Source organism: Chiloscyllium plagiosum, unplaced genomic scaffold (assembly GCF_037043375.1).
Source record: "Chiloscyllium plagiosum isolate Xiang-an unplaced genomic scaffold, Cpla_swu_hap1 HiC_scaffold_27, whole genome shotgun sequence".
NCBI classification, from domain to species: domain Eukaryota; kingdom Metazoa; phylum Chordata; class Chondrichthyes; order Orectolobiformes; family Hemiscylliidae; genus Chiloscyllium; species Chiloscyllium plagiosum.
This window is the reverse complement of record NW_028270165.1, coordinates 47,745,437-47,769,052: the sequence shown is the minus strand read 5'-3', so window position 1 is coordinate 47,769,052 and position 23,616 is coordinate 47,745,437. Positions and strand designations below refer to the sequence as shown.

Here is a 23,616-nt window from a genome sequence, read left to right as displayed (position 1 = left end):
CAAAAACTGATCCATACGACGTACTAGAGTGAAAGCATTTCCAGTCAATGTTGGGGAAGTTAAAGTCCCGCATAATGACCACCCTGTTCCTTTCACTCCTACTCAGAATAATTTTGCTAATCCCCTCTTCCACTTCCCTGGAACTCTGCGGAGGCCTATAAAAAAAACTCCAAGCTGTGACCTCTCCTCTCCTGTTTCTAACCTCAGCCCAAATTACCTCAGTAGACGAGTCCTCATCAAAAGTTCTGTCAGCCACTGTTATACTATCGTTGACTAACAAGGCCACGCCTCTCCCTCTTTTACCGCCTTGGCTGTTCTTAATGAAAGATCAAAACCCTGGAACCTGCAACATCCATTCCTCACCCTGCTCTCTCCATGTCTCCGAAATGGCCACAACATCCAAGTCTCAGGTACCTATCCGTGCTGCAAGCTCACCTACTTTATTGCGGATGCTCTGGCGTTGAAATAGACAACCTTCAAACCATTTCGCTGTCTGCCATCACATTCCTGTGACCCTGAAATCCTGTCCCTATCCTTCCTACTCTCATCCTCCTATGCACTGCACCTACACCCCCGGTTGAGCTAGATTAAACCCACTCGAATAGCGCCAGCAAATTTCCCACCCAGGATATTAGTACCCCTCTGGTTCAAGAGAAGACTGTCCTGTTTGTACAAGTCCCACCTTCCCCAGAATAAGCCCCAATTATCCAAAAACCTGAAACCCTCCCTCCTGCACGATCCTTGTAACCACGTGTTCAGCTGATATCTCTCCCTATTCCTTGTCTTGCTATCACGTGGCACGGGTAACAAACCAGAGACAACCACTGTGTTCTAGCCCTCAGCTTCAACTCTAGCTTCCTGAAATCCTGCCTTACATCCCTATCCCTCTTTCTGTGGGAGATTAAAAATGTTTTTGCAGATGGGTGAGGTGGTGTAGTGGGGGGAAGGGAAGCGGAATTCTTGTAGCATGTAGCATACGTAAGGTTAAGACTTTAATGAATATCGAGGGTCTTTTAAAGAAAATAGTTTTAAGCTAGGAAATAACTTTAAAGTATTGTAGTTGACCACAAAAAGAAGCAGCAGGGGCATTTCACAATAAAGCTTATAGTATAATAAGAGAAACTGGATAAAAGAACAAGCTGTAACAAACAAGGAACAAAGAAGGCAGACAAGGACAGCAGGATGACCAGATAAGAAAATAACTAACAAGTGAGGTAATCGGCTTATGATAGGATGGGAAAAGGGAGGCATGATTCCGCAACTTGTAAACTGAATAAGAAAGCTAACATGCTCTGCTTTGGCGCGCATTTCTGCTTGATTGCAGAAGCATCCGGTACTTACAAGACGATAATAAATTGTTCTTGCTTCCAAGGCTTTGTCTCAGGCTGATTGGTTTGTGAGTGAGTTCTGTTTCTCACAATTGGGGGCCTCGTTCTGGGATCCAAAACTCAGACCGCTCGACGCTCTTGGGACGAACGGGGAGGTGCACCTCGCCTATTTCGGTGATCTCCGACTCCGTTGCTTGTCGTTCACGGTTTGGGCGAGTATGATCCGGACTGGGAGACCCTGGAAACAAGGCAAGCAGACACGGCGGGTTCGGTCGGGCAACTCTTGTGCACAAGACCCGGGTAGGGAAAGTTCTCAAAGGATATATCCTTTAAGAAGGGCTGAAGGGCTTATGCCCGAAACGTCGATTCTCCTGTTCCCTGGATGATGCCTTTTCCAGCAACACATGCTGCGCTTTTCCAGCAACACATTTTCAGCAAAGGATATATCCAGGCAACCGGGGGCAGCGGTATTTGCTGCGAGAATTGCTGCGGGATGGGGTGTACTGAAATGACCAGGTAACTCTGTGCATAGAGCAAGGTAAGAAGAGAGACCTTTTAAGTATTGCCTTGGTGGTCGGGACATATAAAAGTATGGGGAATTGGCGATATATAAAATTAAGCATATGTCAATGGAAAACAGCCCATGTCAGAAGGGCTAGGAGCTGAAGGGCTACTGAGGGTGCACTTCGTAACTAACTTATGGCCAGACGTCCAGATGAATATTCAAAAGCTAGAGGAGTCGTTGCGGGAAGCTCAAAGTGTCAGTGAGACATGGTGTCTGTGTGTGTGTGTGTGTGTGAGAGAGAAAGAGCTGGACAGCAACTAGAAAGTATAACCCTTTGTGATTTGGTTTGAATGCACATTTGTTTGTTGGTGATTGAATGTTTCTGCTTTGTTCCGTGGAGCTTGAGATCCAGGACTGTTTTGAATCTGATTTCTACTATGGAAATTTTAACATGATTTCTTTTAAGGTTAAAAATTTTACAGATTATGAAATAAAATGTTAACTCCTGTTCTTTTTACAGGTCATGACTGCCTTACTATCAGTTTCTAACTAATCTCTTTTATCCTTACATCAAAGTAATTTATGGAAAACAGTTGAAGTCTCAAAATGCATATAGTTGGTCAGATTAATCGGACGAGTAAGGTGTCTAGTCAGGACCCTGAAGGGGGTGTGGAAAATGGTGACACCGGACCTCGTTAAGATTAATTAACTTAGCAACAATGGGAGGCACGGGGAGTTGGCTGAGTAACGATCGATCTGTAAATAACGTTAAAGGGGAATATATTTCACCCGACAGTCCTTTGGGAGAATGTTGGGAAATTGGGAACACAACTCCCGGACGCCGGGGAAAGATAAGGCTACAATGGTAAACTATTGTTGTTTTGTCTGGACTAGAGAAAGTCTTAAGGCGCCTGGTATTTTTAGGCCCAAATATGGGTCCGATGAGGATTGGCTGCGTCAAGGTCTTAATATATATGTCAATCAAAAAGAAGCATACAGTCAAAAAGAGTCCGATTATGCGGCTTGTTGGATAGTGAGCGCGGGAGTAAAATTATGTCCCATGAATAGGGAGGAATCAGGGAAAGAACAGAAAAAGAATGAACAAGGGAAGCCACAATGGGATCCCTTGATGTGTTTGCCGCCCCCATATACTACTCCCCGGAACGAGCCTACAGCTCCCGAAGTAGAACCGAGTCCAGACATAGAAATGGAAACGGACTCTGAACTAAAAGATGCAGAACCTGGGCGGGGGGGGGGGCAGAGTCATTTGAGCCACCACACGTAAAGGAGGGGAAGAGATAATGGAAAATGTAAAATTATGTCCCTTAGGAGAGGTTCCGATTGGGGAAGGTACAATCGGATATGTGAACGCTCCCTTAACTAGCAGTGAAGTTAGGGTCTTTAAAAAGGAAATGAAAAGTTTAATAGAGGATCCGGTTGGACTAGCCGAACAATTAAAGCAATGCCTAGGGACTAATTTATATACCCAGGGAGAACTGATGGCAATTTTAAGAGCGTTATTTTCAGGGGAAGAACGAGGTATGATTAGAAGAGCGGCTTTATAGGAATGGGAAAAGAGGCACACAGTTGGGGAAGAACGGGCCCCAGCCGAACAAAAATTCCCAAATGTTGACCCTCATTGGGAAAATAATGACAGAGAAGATAGACAGTCAATGCGGGATCTATGAGAAATGGGAATATTAGGAATTAAAGAGGCGGCACCAAGATCATAAAACTTTGTTAAGGCCTTTGAAGTACGACAAGAGAAGGATGGAACCACTTCTGCATTTCTTAAAAGGCTCAAGGAGGACAGAAGGAAGTGTTTGGGAATGGATCCCGATAATCAGATAGCACAGGGACTCTTAAAGGTCTAGTTTGTAATTAAATCATGGCTGGACATACAAAAGAAATTACAGAAATTAGATGGATGGAGTGAAAGACAGATGGAAGAGCTGTTACGTGAGGCACAGAAAGTGTATGTGAAAAGGGAAGACGAAAATCAGAATCAGAAAGCCAAAATGATGGTGGAGGCAGTAGAAGAAATAACAAAAAGGAGACTGGGATCAAGGGATAACAGGAAGGGTAGGGGAGGACACGAAAGACAAGGGTCAGATACCTGGGAAAGGAGGCAACAAACCAGAGATAACCACTCTGTTTGTTCTAGCCCTCAGCTCCCACCCTAGCTCCCTGAAATCCTGTCTTACATCCCTATTCCTTTTTTTTTTGTTAGCACTGGTGCCTCACAGCGCCAGAGCCCCGGGTTCAATTCCCACCTCCCCATACCCCCACCCCCCCCACCCGCGTCTGCGCGGGTATCCTCCCACAGTCCAAAGACATGCGGGTTAGGGTGAATTGGCCAAACTAAATTGCCCCGTAGTGTTAGGTGACGGGCAATAGGGCTGGGCGTTTTGCGCTTCGGCGGGTCAGTGTGGACTTATTCGGCCGAAGGGCCTGTTTCCACACTGTAGGGAATCTGATCGAAAGTTCTGGAATTTACATATTGATGAAGTGAAACCTGCAACCCATTCTAAAAGATGAAGGACTCAGCAGTGGTTCAGGTTTGTTCCAAATATTGCATCGGTTGCATGACACTGTGATGTTTTGCTATTAATTCTGTGTCTTATGATCCTGCAGCACAGCTAACCGCAGAAGGAGCAGCGCTGCAGAAGCCAGGGCTTCCAAATACACCTGGGTGGGCGGGGTTTACCAGGAGAGGCGGGGTTTATCCTGGGGTCGGGTTTTAGCAGGAGAGCAGTGCTCATGGGCGGGGCGGGTCTCGTGAGAGGGTCGCGCGCTAGTAGCGGGGCGAGGCTCACTGGGCGGTGCGGCGCGACTCGCCTGCAGGCGCGCGGCTTTGTGGGCGGTTGCGCGTGGGGGCAGGGGGCGTGGTTTTGACTCACGCGGGGACCGCGGCGAAAGAGCGATGTTTGGTGCGCGAGTGGGAAAGATGTTTGGGGCCAAGAGGCGGGGCTTTGTCTCGAAGGAACGGGGTTTGCGTGCACCGCTCCAAAGGGCGGGGTTTACGAGCGTCGTTCGGAAGGGGCGGGGTTTACGTGTCGCCATGGAGGAAGAGCTGGCGGGACCAGGACCGGGGCGTGGTCATCCCGAAGCCGGAAGTGTGCCCGCGGCCTGTTTCCTCCGCTGGAGCCTCGGCTGCAGCAAGTAAGGTAAAGCTTTATCAATATTTCCTTTTACAGAGTTTGTATTTCATAGCCAGTAATGGCTACTCAATATCATCATAAAGTCCCAAAATGCAATTCATTTCAATCCGTAGCAGATAAGCACTAAGAGTTAATTTTCTACGGGATTCAACAGCCTCAGCACTAAAAGGGTCTCACAAGGGAACGGCCGTCAATGTGATCACTTGGTGTCCTGTTCACATAGATTCACTGATGCTGAGGCAAACGTTCTTAATTGCCTCACAGCATCCTGTTATCATTTGGTGAGCCCAGGTGTCCCTATTTTTCAGTTCTCTCCTCTTTCTGAGCCTACCTGTCTGTTTATTTTCTAGTGCAGTAAATGTATTCAATAATTCAGCATTACATTTTAGTCTAAATGTGTAAAGACAGGTTTTAAGGCTATAGACTTTATCACCCAGATGCCCACACCCTCATTCCTACCTTTGATTGCACCGTGATCACTGAAAGAGAAGGCTAGTCCAAACAAATGCCCTTCAAGGTAGTCCTGCCATCAACATCCTGTAGAGCGGCACCACCATCTTCGCAGCTCATCTGGTCATATTTATCATCGCCATCGACACGTGTGGGTGAGCCATCAGATCACAAAAAGAGCATCTTCTGCGGCAAATCTATATCACTAAGGAACCTCATAAGCTTAGCAATTAAACAGCTAACAATAGCAATCCCGACAAACAGAGGAAAAGTGTTCTACCATACACAGCTAAATTGATAAGCCAATTGTACCATGAGCCCGATCTGCAGTTTCCCCAAATGGTCCCTTCAGTCATTCTGTCAAGGAATACCTGGATCTCTTCTTGTATCTTAGTAATATTGCCAGTGAGATTGGGAATGCCCATAGTGCATTTATCTTGGATAATGGTGCAGACCTCACCCTCCCGGTCAAGTATATAGTCTAAGGCATACCGATTCTGTATAGAGTAAAGACATAGGTCTGATAATCCCAGTTTACTCTGTTTCAGAGCCTCTTTAGTCTTATTTCCTCGAATGGTCAGGCCGCCAAAGAGAGAATTGCGGTTCTGTTGACTTGTCACCCCTGCCGATCCTTCCAACCTCAGGGTACTCTGGAGTCCCCAGCCTATCGGGTGTTCTGTATTGTCACCCAGTCCCTTTGGATCCTTCCAGTTGTAGCAAGGTTGGCTGAGACCGATCACTATATCCTCCTCAGATTGAATTTCCATCGACTTGTCCACTGGCCAGGACAAGGTACTGTTGTGGGAACAAGGGCTCTGATAGTGACCTTATGAGGGACATCTTTGCCATCCAGGACAAGGAAATTGGTAGCTTTACCTGAGCTGAAGAAATAATAGTCTGGTTTGGTGCATATTAGGGAGAGTTTGTCGAAATAGGTTACTGAAATGTTACAGCAGGGGGTCTGGTCAGGTCTACAGGAGTAAAGGGTCGACGTTTTGCAAGAGGAATTGCTTGAGCGTTGTAAAAACTGGGCCAAGTAACTCGAGCACTCGCACTGTATGGGAGACAATGGTCCTCAGAATGCTGTTCCCATTGGGCTCTCCCTTAGCTCTATTGTACATGGTCTTGGTGACAGTATCAGATTCTGAAAAGAGAAAAGGCCTAAAAATGCACAAGGGAAGGGTTCCAGGTCCATGTGCCGCATTAGGCCCACTGTACCCCAGCCAGTGATACACCAGCTGTTTGTATACACAGACCGAACGTATTGGAAAGTGATATTTCTCTTGGTAGCATCGGCAGTAGGAAGTCTGACGAATAGAATGGAATCAGGGACTGGGGACGGGGCAAGTAAGTCATCTCCCGATAGAGAGGAGTAACATACTACTGCCTCTGGGGTGAAGAGCGTTCTGTGGGCCTGTATAAATAAGTAGTTTGTGGATTGAGGAGTTTCCCTTATCAGGGTTCCCTTTTCTCGAGTTGGCCCGTCCTCCAAAAAGGGATGGTGTTCCTGAGTGTCCTTAAAATATTTACCATAATGGAGGGGGTTGATCATTTTTATCCTCACTAGGCTTGCGTCTGCAGGTAAAATAAAAAAAAACATGGTAACGACATGGTAACTCCCACTGATTTCTACTGTCCAGATGGACCATCTGGTCTTTCTGATGTAAGAGTCCATTTTTGATTGGTGCGGCCAATCAATTTACAATGGTGCGGTTGGACCCAAAATGAGCGCCCAGCGACTGTGACCGCCATTAGGGTGGGAAATAAAACCTGGAGGGGACCATCCCAACGAGGTTGGAGGCCTTTGCCAGTGCAGTTCTTGATGAACACCAACGAACCAGGCTCTACCCGTGACGAGGCTGAAAGGGAGGGAACATCGCTGTAGGCCGCACGCTCCTGGGAGTGAAAGGCACGCATAACATTAGTTAGAGCAAGAACATAACCAATCATTGCTTTGGTAGTGGAAGTGGACTGAGAAGGGAGCCGAATCGTTCCAAGGGGTACGGAGAGGGTGACCAGAGAGACTCCCAGCTGGAGACAGTCGAGTCTTGCCCGCAGACATGGATCGCATCTGGAATAAGGCCACAGGGATTAGCATAACCAGGAGAGGCCAGACTCTGCCATTAATTTGGCAAGTTTAGTCTTGAGTCTGGTTAAAATATTCAACAAGGCCGGCCGCCTGAGGATGATAAGCACCATGCAGTTACCGACAAATACAAAGCTGGGAACAGAGTTCTCCATTAATATTACCTACAAAGTGTGGTCCATTGTCCGAGCTAATGCACACAGGTACACTGAAGCAGGGAATTATTTCCTTAAACAAAATCTTCACCACAGTCTCAGCAGTAGCGTTAGGAGGAGGGTAGGCTCCAATCCCCTTCAAAAAGACATCAACAATAAGCAAAACATATTTATAGCAACTCAACTCATTTCTACAACTCAATGAAGTCCAGTTGAAGTGTCTCCAAGGGACCCTGCAGCAAGGGAGTTCTCGTAGAGATACTTGAACTAAGAGGTGGGGGATCGCCTACCCACTGACCTGTTTGATCACGTAGAACAGCCTGATCGGGAAAGCCACTGACTGAGTATCGATGCGATCTGGCATATGAATATGAAGGGTTCACTTGGGTCAGGGCCAAGTGATGGTAAATGCGACTGGAGTCATAGAGATGTACAGCACAGAAACAGACCCTTCGGTCCAACTCGTCCTTGCTGACAAGATAGCCAACCCAATTTAGTCCCAGCTGCCAGCTCCCGGCCCATATCGTGGCCAAGTGATGGCAAATATGACTAGATTAATTTAGGATATCTGGGCTGTGTGTCTCTAATTGTCTTCAGTGGAAGCAGAAGTGTGGTTGTGAAGGCTGGACTTTCAGAGCATGTTCTGCCCTGACTGGGAGCTGAAGAGTTTGACTGAAGTGTATTGGTGTTAATGCCTTGATGTCTCATTTTGCTCCCACCTTCCTGGGGTCATTAACCATTTTGTGTCTGGTCCTTCCTCAAGAAGCTGCATTGCAGGTTCACCCTGAATTGACACTTTTTTTTTGCTTCCCAAAATCAGACCTGCTCACTCTCAGCAGTATCCCAGTATTGTGAAAGATATTAACTTTCAGGTGGAGTTATCCAAAATTCAGAGAGATGTCAGTCTTGATGTTTTTGCTTTTTCTGCCCCTGTAAGATCCTGAATCAGCACCTTCAGGGGAATTAGTTAGAGCAGAGTGAGAACAGAGGGGGAGAGAGAGTGGGATGGTGCTTTCAATTTTGTGGAACAACAAAAGAATATTCCACAGAAAGTAGAATTGCTTGTTCTGAATTTCTGCCCTGCTCTGATAGTGATGACTTTTGTAAACTCTTTTTGCAGAGTATTTGAAAATCTGAAGACTGAAGTTTCAAAATCAGTGGATGAAGGGCTTATGTCCGAAAGATTGATTCTCCTGCTCCTTGGATACTGCCTGACCTGCTGTGCTTTTCCAGCACCACAGTTTTTGACTGACTGTCCAGCGTCTGCAGTTCTCACTTTGCTGTCAATGTCTGACAGTCACTCAATCCATCGGGACCCCAACGATTTTTGACTGTGATTTCTGAGAGAGGGATCAATGCTTTTTGGTTCCTGTTTGAGGACGTTTTCAGCATCAGTGGGACTGGACGAGAGACCCCACTGTTGCAGCGCAGTGCGCGTGGTGCCTGAAACAGTTATACGGCCTGGAAAGGGGACTTCACGGCAGGGAGGGGCTCTACACGTGTTTGTGAGCAGCTGAAGCTGTGGCCATGGAGAAACCTGAGGAATCCCGCCCTGTGGAGGAACCGTGGAAGTGTAGCGACTGTGGGAAAAGCTTCCGTGTCCCGTCTGCCCTGGAGACTCATCGGCGCAGTCACACCGGGGAGAGGCCATTCCTCTGCACCGAGTGCGGGAAGGCCTTCAGACATTCCTCCCACATGTTGGCCCACCAGCAGGACCACACGGAGAGGCCCTTCAGATGCCCAGAGTGCGGGAAGGCCTTCAGCACATCCTCCCACCTGCTGAGCCACCAGCATGTACACACGGGGGAGAGGCCCTTCAGCTGCCGAGAGTGCGTGAAGGCCTTTTCCCAGGCCTCCACCCTGCGGAGTCACCAGCGTATCCACACGGGGGATAGGCCGTTCACCTGCTGTCAGTGTGGGAAGGGCTTCACCTGCTCCTCCAACCTGCTGACCCACAGCATGTCCACACTGGGGAGAGGCCGTTCACCTGTTCTCGGTGTGGGAAGGGCTTCACCTGCTCCTCCACCCTGCTGAGCCACCAGCGTGTCCACACGGGGGAGAGGCCCTTCAGCTGCCCCGAGTGCGGGACGGCCTTTACCCACGTATCCTCCCTGATGACCCACCTGCGTATTCACACGGGGGATAGTCCGTTCACCTGGTCTCAGTGCGGGAAGAGCTTCACCTGCTCCTTCAACCTCCAGAACCACCAGCGGGTCCACACCGGGGAGAGGCCGTTTAGCTGCCCCCAGTGCGGGAAGGCCTTCAGCAATTCCTCCACCCTGCTGACGCACCAGCGGATCCACACAGGGGGGGAGACCATTCACCTGCTCTCAGTGCGGGAAGGGCTTCAGGTATTCCTCCCACCTCCTGACCCACCGGCGGGTCCACACGGGGTAGAGGCCCTTCAGCTGCCCCGAGTGCGGGAAGGCCTTCAGCACATCTTCCACCCTGCTGAGGCACCAGCGGATCCACACGGGGGAGCGGCCGTTCACCTGCTCTCAGTGCGGGAAGGGCTTCACCTACTCCTTCCACCTGCAGGAGCACCAGCGAGTTCACGTGCCATCACAGGGGGATTGAAGGAGTGACGGCTGAGTGCCATTATCGATTGGACGATCAACCCGGTTCCGGGACTCCCAGGTTTGAATCCTGCCACGACAGATTGCAGAATTGGTATTCGGTCCGAATTGTGGAGTTCGGAATCTAACAATGAGACCGTTTCAGGGAGGGGGTGGTGCAGGGGAGAAAGCCCCCATCTGATTCACTCTCTCCCTTGTTCGGGAAGGGAACCGCTATTGTGGGAAAGGATTCACTCAGTCGTTCCAGCTGCACCCTTTACCCGGTCTGGCCTACACGTGACTACAGACCCACAGCAGTCTGGTTGACTCTACACTGCCCCTTCCAGGCAAACCAGCGGGGAGAAACTTACTTGGAGACAGGGTATGGGTTGAAATTGCTGAGTGAGGCAATACTTCCTCCGGGTTACGGCTGTAACAAGGATCCGATTACAAAGGGACAACTTGGTGCTGGGCAATAGTAAAGACAGTGAGGGGGGTGGGACTAGGAGAGGTGTGGTGTGTGCACTTTGACCTTGAGCTGTTCAAAAAGCAACTGCTTTTTCTCTGCCTTTTTGCTGGGGGGATCTGAAGCTGTAACAAAGTTGGGATGCAATAAAGGTTACCTGAACTTACCACCGGGCTCAGACTCTCATTGAAAGCTTTGAACTCCAAGAGGGTTTTGTTTTAAAGCTGCTCATTTCTTTCAGCCTCCTGCACTAAGTTTAGAACATAGAACAAAGAACATAGAACAACACAGCGCAGAACAGGCCCTTCGGCCCTCGATGTTGCGCCGACCTGTGAACTATTCACAGCTCATTCCTTGACACTACCCCAAAATCAACCATGCGCTTATCGAAGGATTGTTTAAATCTCCCTAATGTGGCTGAGTTGACTACATTAGCAGGTAGGGCATTCCACGCCCTTACCACTCTCTGCATAAAGAACTTGCCTCTGACACCTGTCTTAAACCTATCACCCCTCCATTTGTAGTTATGCCCCCTAATACAAGCTGACGTCACCATCCTAGGAAAGAGCCTTTCACTGTCTACCCTATCTAATCCTCTGATCATCTTATATGTCTCTATCAAATCCCCCTTAGCCTTCTTCTTTCCAATGAGAACAGACCCAAGTCTCTCAGCCTTTCCTCATAAGACCCTCCCTCCAGACCAGGCAACAACCTGGTAAATCTCCTCTGCACCTTTTCCAATGCTTCCCACATCCTTCCTGAAATATGGAGGACAGAACTATACATAATATTCCAACTGTGGCTGCACCAGTGTTTTGTATAGTTGCAGCATGATATTGCGGTTCCAGAACTCAATCCCTCTACGAATGAAACCTAACACACCGTATGCCTTCTTCACAGCATTATTTACCTGGGTGGCAACTTTCAGGGATCTATGTACATGGACTCCAAGATCACTGCCTTCCTGTTATTCTTCCCAAAGTGAATCACCTCACGTTTAGCTGCATTGAACTCCATTTGCCACCTCTCAGTCCAATTCTGCTAATCCATCCACCTGTGCCTGCATCTAAGTCATGATAAAAATGACAAACCGCTGTAGTCCCAAAACAGATCCGTGTGGCACATCACTAGTAACCGGACAACGGGCTGAATATTTTCCATAAACCACCGCTCGCTGCCGTCTTCAGAAAGCCAGTTTCTAATTCAAAGCTGCTAAATCACCCTCAATCCCTTGCCTCTTCAAATTTCGGGAGATGATTTGTAGCTCCGGTGCTCATTGTTGTGGTTCTGTTTGCCGAGCTGGAAATTTGTGTTCCAGACGTTTCGTCCCCTGTCTAGGTGACATCCATCACTATAAATGCTGGAGGAAACATCACAGAAGAACTTCACAGGAGGCTCCCAAGCACTGAGGATGTCACCTAGAGAGAGGACGAAACGTTTGCAACACAAATTCCCAGCTCGGCGAACAGAACCACAACAACCCATGCCTCTGCAGTTTCTCCAACAAGCTGCCATGTGGAACCTTATCAAAGGCTTTACTGAGGTCCATGTATACCACGTCAACTGCCCTACCCTCATCTACATGCTTGCTCACCTTCTCAAAAAACCCAATGAGGTTTGTGAGACACGATCTGCCCTTGATGAAACCATGTTGACTGTCTGAAATTCAACTGTTGCTTGCTAGATGATTATAAATCCTATCTCTAATATTCCTTTCCAAAAGCTTTCCTTCAACAGACGTAAGGCTCACTGGTCTATAATTACCTGGGTCATCTCTGCTGCCCTTCTTGAACAAGGGCACAACATTTGCAATTCTCCACTCTGGTACTAAACCTGTAGACAATAACGACTCGAATATCAAAGCCAAAGGGTCTGCAGTCTCCTCCCTCGCTTCCCAGAGTATCCTCGGATAAATCCCATCCGGCCGAGGGCACTTGTCTACTTTCACTCCTTCTAGAATTGATAACACCTGTTTGCAACTAACCTCGAACCTTTCGAGTCTAATATCTCGTACCTCATTCTTCTCCTCTACAATATTCTCCTTTTCCTGAGTGCAGACCGATAAGAGATATTCATTAACACCTCTCCAATTTCCACAGGGCCCATACTCAACTTCCCACTTCTGTCTTTGATTGGCCCTATTCCTACCCTAATCATCCTTTTATTCCTCACATACCTATAGAAAGCTTTAGGGTTCTCCTTTATGTGTTAAAGACTGCTCATGTCCTCTCTTTGCTCTTAACTCTCTCTTTAAATCCTTCCTAGCTGACCTGAAACTCTCCATCGCCTCATCTGAACCATCTTGCCTCATCAACACATAAGCCTCCTTTTTCTTTGTAACAAGAGATGCAATTTCTGTTGTAAACCACGGTTCCCTTACCTTATCACTTCCTGCCTGACAGGGAAATACCTATCAAGGAAACACAATATCTGTTCCTTAAACCAGCTCCACATTTCAATTGTTCCCATCCCCTGCATTTTGCTACCCTATTCAATGCATCCTAAGTCTTGCCTAATTTTATTATAATTGCCCTTGACCCATCAATAACTCTTGACTTGTGACATGTTCCTATCCCTTTACATTGCTAAATGAAACCTAACTGAATTATGGTCACTCCACTATGTTCACCTTCTACTAAATCAAACATCTGGCCTGGTTCGTTACCAAGCACCAGATCCAGAGTGACCTCCCTTCTTGTCAGCCCTTCAGCATACTGTGTCAGAAAGCCCTCCTGCACACACTGGACAAAAACCGATCCATACGACGTACTAGAATTAAAGCATTTCCAGTCAATGTTGGGGAAGTTATGCATATGCTAAACCTAAACCCAGGATTCAAAGTAGACCTTTCCGTCTGCAAGGTCAGTCAAGATGGCAAATGAAACCCTCATACTATCGTCCAGTATGGTAGGACAGTAGAAATGGTACTGAGTATTCACAACATCCCAATGGACCTTGCGATCCTCCTATGTATCCTTCCCCAACAGTCCATGATGCCCCTATACATCCTCTCGTTATTCTTCACTGCCTCCCCCACCCCCTAGAGTCCCCCAACAACTACACCTTTGTTTCAATTGCAATGAACCAGGACATTGGTCCAAGAACTGCCCTTTTCATAGCAGTCCCTGGTACATCACCGCAGTAAAAACAACAGACAATCTCCTGGCCTCCCTCCCCAGTGACCTCAGCAGGTTGCCCCTTTTACTGCACAAAATCTTTTTCAAAACTGACTCCCGGATATATGGCAGCTTCCTGCTTTGAATTTTCCCATACTTACCGCTAGCCCAGAGGATGGACCTATGCTAATTCTTAACCGTAATGGCCACGATATTGAATTTATGTTTGACACAGGAGCCACTGTTTCATCATTTCCCGTCCATCTTGCTAATGCTTTTGATTTTCAAATCTCGGACGATGATGAAATCCTGCAATGTTTTGATGGCTCCTCTAATAAACATGCATACGCTGTCCCTCTGACAGTGGGCCAGAGAGTGGTGATCCTGTGGAATTCATTGCCACGCAATACAGTGGAGGCTGGGACGCTAAATGTCTTCAAGGCAGAAATTGATAACTTCTTGATGTCACAAGGAATAAAGGGCTACGGGGAGAATGCGGGTAAGTGGAGTTGAAATGCCCATCAGCCATGATTGAATGGCGGAGTGGACTCGATGAGCCGGATGGCCTTACTTCCGCTCCTATGTCTTATGGTCTTAGGCCATTTGGCCCATCGACACTGCTCCGCCATTCATTAAAATCATGGCGGATTTATCAATCATCTCAGCTCCTTCTACTTGCATTATTTCAACTACTCTTAATTCCCCTGCCACGCAAAAGCCCATCCAACAGTATCTTAATGAAGCTGCCTCTACTGCTTGCTTGAGCACAGAATTCCATAGATGCACCGCCCTCTGGGAAAAGCAGCTCCTTCTCATCTCTGTCCGAAATCTACTCCCCACTAATCTTCCAGCCTAGTCTCACCCACCAGCAGAAAAGACCCGATTGAGGGGTGTTGGTCGAGTGGTTGGGAGGTGTGTCTGGGTGGTATGTTTTTGGAGGGCTCAGTGTGGGCTTGATGGCCTGAATGGCCTGCTTCCACACTGTAGGGATTCAATAATATACTGCAGCTATGTTTGCCCCGGATCACAGCACCCAGAATGTCCCATCTTCTACAAATCAAAAGACAAGCCCCATCCTGCCCTCTTGTATGTGTGTTATCTAAATGCTTAATCATTTCTAGTGAATACAGCCTACACCTGCTGCTGCTGCCAGTAACCTTTACAATGCTGAAGAAACAATGCAATACCTGCAGTACTGAAAATCGTAAGGCTTCGAACGATACCAGTTACTGATTTACTGCACCTTCTGATTGACAGCATTGGAAATACAATGTTGGAGCCTGAGAGAAATGAGCAGTTTAAAACAAAAACCTACCTAACCCTTCACTAGGCTCCCCGCTCAGCACACTGTACATACTGCTGGAAAAACTTAAAACACTTCATCCCCACAGTGCAATGAATTTCCACTTTCTAACAAAATCCTGGATGTACTCACTCACCCAGCTTCTGTCTCACAAATGGAAGATTTCTGCTCCTCGTAAGGGCAAAACATCTTTGAAAGCTGCTTCTGAATGTCCACTCTTCACAACGACACTTCTGCTTTCACCAAAGATCATTCGAGTCATGCAGCACGGAAACAGACACATCGTCCAACTCGTCCGTGCCAACCAGATATCCAAAATTAATCTCGTCCCATTTGCCAGCATTTGACCTATAACCCTCTAAACCCTTCCTATTCAAATACCCATCCAGATGCCTTTCAATATTGTAATTGAACTAGCCTCCACCATTATCTTTGGCAGCTCGTTCCATACACACATCACCCTCTGCATGAAAATGCTGCCCCTCATGTCCCTTTAAAGTCTTCCGCCCTCACCTCAAACTGAAACTCACGACTTTCGGACTCCCATATCCTGGGGAAAAGATCTCCGGTATTCATCCAATGCATGCCCCTTATAAACTTCGAATGGTCACAGACGCTCCAGGGAATACAGCCCCAACCTATTCAGCCTCTCCCTGTAGCTCAAACCCTCTAACTCTGGCAACAACCTCCTAAATCTTTTCCGAACCCTTTCAAGTTTCACAACACCTTTCCGACAGCAGGGAAACCAGAACTGAGTGCGGTATTTCAAAAGTGGCCTTTCCAATCTCCCGTGCAGCCACAGCATTACCTCCAAACTCCTATACTCAGTGTTCTGACCAATAAAGGAACGCGTATCAAACGCCTTCCTTGCTATCGTATCTTCTTGCAACTACACTTTCAAGGAACCATGAACCTGCTCTCCAAGGTTTCTTTGTTCAGCAACACTCCCCAGGAATTTACCATTAACCACATAGGTCCTGCCCTGATTTGCCACATCAAAATGCAACAGCTCATATTTGTCTAAGTTAAACTCCATCCACCACTCCTTGGCCCATCGGCTCATCTGATTAATTATAATTTATATCAAACTTCCTTTCCTCTCTTATTCCCTAAAAGCTGAAAATCTCCATCCCACACACTCTCCCTCCATTCTCACTTTGTTGAACCTAATCCCTGCTGTCCTCATCCTGAAGGGTTTGGTTCATGCTGATTAACAGGCCCACATTCAAGGGGGATCTAACTGAAACGTACAGAATGTTGAACAGCCTGGACAGGGTGGAAATTGGGAAGGTGTTTTCATTGGCAGGAGAGACTAATATCCATGGGCATAGCCTCAGCATAAAGGGAGAATGGAGATTAGGAGAAATTTCTTTATCCAGAGAGTGGTGAATCTATGGAATTCATTGTCACAGAAAGCTGCCAGGCCAGGTCACTGAGTATGTTTAACACTGAGATAGAGTATCAAAGGGTTGAGAGTTGCGGGGAAAAAAGGGGGAAAGAGGCTGAGAAACGTAACAGCCAGGATAAATTGGGAGCAGGAGTAGACCACATGACTTTTCCAGCCTGCACCAGCATTGAACACTTCACACCTGGATGTGAATATACCAACATCTAGGGTGGATAGGCTGGAACTTTTCTCACTGGGACACAAGAGATTGAGAGGTGACCTTATAGAGGATTATAAAATCATGAGGGATACGGATGAGGTGAACAACAGATGTCCTTTCCCTCAGCTGGGGGTTTCAGGATCTGGGAGCAAATATTTTGAGGTGAGTAGAGAAAGACTTTATAAAGACAGGACAAGGAGTTTTTTATTAAGAAAGTGGTCTAAGTGCAGAATGAATGTCCAGAGGAAGTCATAGAGATGTACAGAACAAAAACAGACTGTTTGGTCCAACTTGTTCATGCCGACCAACTATCCCAACCCAATCTAGTCCCACCTGACAGCACACGGCCCCATATCCCTCCATTCCCTTCCCATTCATATACCTATCCAAATACCTTTTAAATGTTGCGATCGGACTAGACTTCACCACTTCCTCTGGCAGTTCATTCAATAAACGTACCATCCTCTGCGTGAAAAAGTTGCCCCTTAGATCTCTTTTGTATCTATCCCCTCTAAGCTCAACCCATGCCCTCTCGTTCTGGACTCCCCCACCCCAGGGAAAAGACTTTGTCTATTTATCCTATCTATGCCCCTCATGATTTTATGCATATACAGTTACAACGTTTAAAAGACATTTGGATAAGTACATGAATACGAGAGGTTCGAAGGTTTATGTGCCAAACACTGGTCGGTGGGACGAGTTTAGTTTGAGAACATACTCAGCATGGACTAGTTGGATGAAGGGTCTGTTCAGTGCTGTCTGACTCTGGGACTGACCTGTACTGATCTTAAAACCATTTTCTTACCTCCCCCATAAACATCCACATCTTTATCGTTCAAAACTCAGATTAACTTCGCCTTGAATATGTTCAATGTACAATGGGGAAGAGGTTTTGGCAAAATATTGTCGGTTGGCAGTTGGAAAAATGTTCAGAAAGTAAAACAGAAATCCCAGTCTCCAGCTTTGTGAATCTTTAGAAACTCTTTGGGAAGTGGAATTAGAGGAGAATGAAGGATGAACTGTCCGACTGAGCAGAGACAGTCCAGACAGCGTCCCCTTGTTTAAGAGGCCGGGAGATTGACTCTGATATTCTCGGGACATGAACTGATCTGAGACATTGAAAGAATTCTCTGCACATCAGGAATTCAAACCTCTTCTCGGCTCGGGACCAATGAGAAAATACGGGAAGAGGCACTGAAGGCTCGGAGGGCCTTGTTCTTGCTTTGACCGCTTTCTTGGCTGCGCGTTTTTAATGATGTCAGGAAAATGTTTCTCGAACGGAAATCTTCTCCACTGAGGAAGCACAGAGGGGTTTCTGAATTGATTGAATTTCTAACGTAAAAGACTGCGGATGCTGACAGTCCGAGACAGAAAGAGAAACTGCTGGAGAAATTCAGCAGGTTTGGCTGTACCTGGATAAGGAAAAAAAAGAGTTCTCAAAAAGGTTTTCTCTGATTCTCTTTCCACAGATGCTGCCTGACCTGCTGAGTTGCTCCTGCAATTTCTGGTTTTGTTTTTAACAGAATGTCCATGTCATCTTTCGGGATTAAACACCTCGACTCGCCATTTGCAGATATTTAACCCTTTCGAAACCTGTGAAGTGATTGGATTCAAACAAACTCTGCAATGATTCACTCTTTCTCAGCTCAGAGGCAGAGAGACCTGGGAAATGAAGCTGTCAGTGTGGTTCTGTATTGGTGGGTCGAGTGGCGAATGCGATGGACATCAAATCCATTGCAATTTCCCCACGCAGGTGTGAGCTCTGCCGACGACAGTTGAGAACTACCGTCAAAAAGAGGGGAGATTGCTCGACGGTTTTTTTAAAGATGCAAATCAGTGGAGGAGTTGAAATATTTCAATCACATTGGGACTGGTCGGGAATCTGCAACCCACTGCCTGTCAGGCTGGAACAAGCAGATACCCACAGAGCTGCTTTTGAGTCTGTGAGCCAAGTGTTTGGAAATGAGACTAGAACAGTGAGGGGCGTGAAGTCGTGATCGAAATGAAGCAGGCACCTGAGGATTAATGTGTTTTATTTGCCAGTGAAAGATACTGCTTCATAAAGTTGTGAGTATGGAAGGGAAACAGTGACGGTGATAATCTTTGGTCACCTTGTGAAGGTTCCCATCGCTGCGCATGTCCGTGTTACCGTCAGAACTCTGCAGCATGAAGGCGTTAGATACGCACAGTGCCAGGGGCGCAATGGATGACGCATCTGACTCCAGCTATCTGTTTGAAATGCAGCTCACAGCTTCTTCACACACCCCAATTAATCTTTCTCATTGTCCGGAAGCCGGCATAAGGTTTGAATTCCTGATCTGCAGGAACGAGACTCTTTTCACTGTCTCGCGTCAGTAAGTGTCCCTGAGAACATCAGAGACAAGTCACAGCGCTGTCAGAGGAGGGGAAGCTGAAATAGCCCCACACGCTGCTCACGGGCACATTTCACTTTCCCCAACTCACCGCCCCAACCACTGCGGTTCCTGGGAGTGGAAAGGGAACAAACACCAAAACCCAGTCTCATATTTGTGAATCTTCTGAAAATAAGAAAATTGTTCATCCCTTTGGATCTTCCATCCTGGGCTGACAGCGTTGATTTTAAATGGCTGTCCAGTCAGTTCCGATTCGTTTTGGCTGAAAAAATCTTCCTTATCGCATCCCAGCATTTCTTGCCACAGAGAACTGTGAGGCAGAGTTCATGTATATATTTCCTTGTACGGTATTTTGTAAATAACATTCGTTTGCTGGTTGTTTGTATCGGGTATTTCAGGTTCATTAGCCGCTGTTCAAGTGTGTTGGTAGGTTTGTGGGCTACCATGATGCTGAGAGGATTGGGTTGTCTGGACATCATTTCACAGATGTCTTTAATGTAAAGTAATGTGGCTAGAATTTCTGCAGACATTGTGTCTGCTTGTGTCAATTTGTCGATGAGAAATCGCCACACTGGGTTTATTGGGTCGGCAAAAGTGAGGACTGCAGATGCTGGAAACCAGCTTTTAGATCAGACTGGTGCTGGAAAAGCACAGCAGGTCAGACAGCTTCCGAGAAGCAGGAAAATCGACGTTTCTGGCAAAAGCCCTTCATCAGGAATAGAGGCAGGACGCTTCCAGGGGTGGCGAGATAAATTGAGGAGTGCTGGGCCGAAGGTAGCAAAGAGTACAATAGCTGAATGGGAGTGGGGACGGAGGTGACAGGTCAGAGAGGAGGGTGAAGCGGATAGGTGGGAAGGGAGATTGGCAGGTAGGTCAGGTCAAGAGGACAGCGCTGAGCTGGAAGGTTGGAACCGAGGTAAGGTGGGGGGAGGGGAAATGAGGAAACTGTTGAAGTCCAAATTGATGTCCTTGGGTTGAATGTATCCGAGACGGAAGTTGAGACTTCTACCTCCAGGCATCGGGTGGGGAGGGTGCGTCGATGGTGGAGGCCCAGGACCTGCATTTCCCCGGCAGAGTGGGAGGGGGGGTTGAAATGTTGGGCCACAGGGCGATCGGGTTGATTGTTGCGGGTGTCCTGGAGATGTTCCCTCAAGCGCTGTGACTTGATTCTGCGAGGAGTCTCCAATCTCCCCAATGTAGAGGAGACCGCATCGGGAGAAATGGATACAAGAAATGATATTGGTGGAAGCCTTCTATCTCCCGTGGCCCGGTTTCGATTTCCGGGCAGGGAAGCAATTTTCAGTTGAGCTGTCAAGCTGTCATAACGTCTCCCTGGTGGTCTAGTGGTTAGGATTTGGCGCTTTCACCGCTGCGGCCCGAGTTCGATTCCCGGTCAGGGAAGCAGTTTTCCGTGTGTATTTTGGCTACCCATTCTCCTCAAATGCGCTGTACAGTTACTTATTGGTCTTCGTAGTCACTGGCTGCTGCAGTGTATCGTGGCTCGTTAATCAGTGTCCTCATTCAGATTTGTTTGTATGTGCAGGGATGATTACTTCTGTAGCTAAGTACTTGTTTCGTGTATGTTGTTTTCTTGTAGAGGCTGTTTCGAATTTACCCTTGACTGTTCGCTCTACTGTGACATCGAGAAATGGAACTTTGGTGTTGTTTTCCTCTTTTGTGAATTTTATGCCAGTAAGGATATTGTTGATGATGTTGTAGGTTTCCACTAATTTGTTTCATTTTTTGATGACAGAGGCGTTTCATGGGTATTTCGTTGACTTGTTTGTAGGGCTTATTACTGAATATGAAGTGGGTGGTAAGGCACATTTCCATGAGCTGGACAGTGCTATCTTTGCTGATGAAGTTGATGCTGTGTTTGTGTCTTTGGTTCTTCGAGTAGTGTCTTCAGTTTTCTTTGGCCACGTTGATGTTAATGGATGTGAACAGGGCTGTATGTCAAAGGACAACATTATTCCATCTTCTTCTATCTTAGTGTCTTTGGTGTTCAGGAATTCTTGGATGGAGTAAATGGAGTGGAGTGAATATTCGACTTGGTGTTTTAGGCTTCACTGGAGGCCTTTGACTAGTCTGTATATTGATGTTCCAAGTAGAGAGACTATGGCCTGAGGGGGACTTCTGGTTTGAAAAGGAGGAGAACAACAATAAACTGCCATTCGTAGATGTCACAGTAGAACGAACAGTCAATGGCGAACTTCAAACTAGCATCTACAGAAAAACAACACACACAAACCAAATATGTAACCACAGAAACAATCATCCCAACACCCACAAACGAAGCTGCATCGGGACATTATTTCAACGAGCCACTACACACCTGCAGCACAGAGAAACTACGAAGAGCACAAGAGAAATACGGAAATAGTGTATTTAAGGAGAACGGGTACCCAATAAACCCAGTCCGCCGATTTCTCAGGGATGCTTCCAACCTGACTCTCAAAACCTCGGCTTGTCCCTCCATTCTTTCCTGTTTGTTTTTTGTTGGTTTTGAAAGCTTTCACAATCCTCTGACTGAGTTTGGAGTTGTGAAGTTATGTTGTGGCTGTACAGGACATTGGTTAGACCACTTTTGGAATATTGTGTGCAATTCTGGTCTCCTTCCTATTAGAAGGATATTGTGAAATTTGAAAGGGTTCTGAAACACCAATGGGTCCATACAGGGGAAGAGGCCTTTCTGCTCCCCAGAGTGTGGGAAGGCCTTCAGTGATTCCTCTGCCCTGCTGACGCACCAGTTGGTCCACACCGTGGAAGGCCGTTCTCTGGCCCCAAGTGCGAGATGGCCATCAGCAGTTCTTCCCACCTGCTGAGACACCGGTGGGTCCACACTGAGGAGAGGCCATTCTTCTGCTCCGAGTACAGGAAGGGCTTTGCTCTTCCCTCCGACCTACTGGCCCATTGGTCAGATGTCGTTCAGTTGCCCTATGTTCAGGAAGGCCTTCAGCAATTCCTCGGCCCTGCTGAGGCACCAGTCCATCCACACCGGGGAGAAGCCGTTCTCCTTCCCCGAATGTGGGAAGGTCTTTACCCGCTCCTCCACACTGCTGAAGCACCAGCTGGTCCACACGGGGGAGTGGGGGTTGGGGAGGCCATTCTGCTGCCCTAAGTGCGGGAAGGCCTTCAGCAATTCCTCCTCCCTGCTGAAGCACCAATGTGCCCACACCGGGGCGATGCCCTTCAGTTTGCCCGAGTGTGGGAAGAGGTTCATGTTTTCCTACAACTTGTGGAAGCACCAGCGGGGGCACCAGCGCTCCCAGCAATCAGATCCTACCAGTGTCGCTGCCTTCGGTCACCCCCCAGGACTGAACCTCCTGCCAGTGAGTGCAGTGGGAGAGTAGGTGGGCTGTTTTTGTTTTCTGCTGGACTGCAATAGCCTCGCCCACCCCCCAAAACCACAAGTCCATGGTGGCTCAGGGTTAGCACTGTTGTCTCATGGCACTAGGAACCCAGGAATAATTCCACCCTTGAGGGTCTGTGTGCAATTTGTGGAGAGTAGGAAAGTGGATCTGAGTAGGTTACTCTTCGGAGATCAGTGCAGATGTTTTGGGCTAAAGGACCTGTTTCCACATTGTAGGAGTTCTACGATACTATGAGCTTTGCTTTCAATGGACATTGCTGCTCATTGAGCCCGGGACTGCACATTGCTAATGAAATGATCCAGAGAAACCTAAGACCGCAAGACTATCGGAGCAGAAGTTAGTCCATTCGGCCCGTCGAGTCTACTCTGCCATTCGTTAGTGACAAAAGTAGTGCCGATGAGATTAGCTCCAGTGTGGAAACAGGCCATTTGTCCCAACAAGTCCACACCGACCGTCCGAAGTGTAACCCATCCAAACCCATATTTCTCTGACTAGTGTAACCTAACTCTATGGGCAATTAAGCATGGCCAATCAACATAACCTGCACGTCTTTGGTTTATGGAAGAAAACAGGACCACCCAGAGAAAACCCACGCAGACACTGGGAGAATGTACAAACTCCTCACAGACAGCCACCCAAGGTTGGAATCAAACCTGGGTCCCCGCCACTGTGAGGCTGCAGTGGTAACAACTGACCAACTAAATATTGAAACCCGTAGTAGGCAAGCAGGAGGTTGGGAGAATACAGCAAGCCAGGTAACACCAGAATGTGGAGTAGTCATCGTTTTGGGTATTAACCCTTCTTCAGGACTGAAACGTTGACTTCTCTATGAGAAACGATTTACGGGAATGTTACTGGGAGTTGGAGGATTTGAGCTACAGGGAGAGGCTGAATAGGCTGGGGCTGTTTTCACTGGAGCATCGGAGGCAGAGGAGTGACCTAATAGAGGTTACAAAATCATGAGGGGCATGGACAGGTAAGAAACAAGATGTTTCACTGGGGTGGGGGAGTCCAGAACTAGAGGGCATAGGTGTAGGGTAAGAGGCGAAATATATTAAAGGGGCACCTTCTTCATGCAGAGGGTGGTATATATATGAAATGAGCTGCCAGAGTATTTGGGCCAGGTGCTGTCAAATGG

The 23,616-nt window shown here is 47.4% G+C and overlaps 1 protein-coding gene and 1 pseudogene across 1 annotated transcript in view; both read left to right on the top strand.

Moving 5' to 3' along the window:
* The window catches only part of LOC148143911 (uncharacterized), a 384,436-nt gene that overhangs the window by 9,925 nt on the left and 350,895 nt on the right, over positions 1–23,616 (top strand). The window lies entirely within an intron of this gene.
* LOC148143922 (uncharacterized) lies at positions 8,973–10,872 on the top strand (annotated as a pseudogene).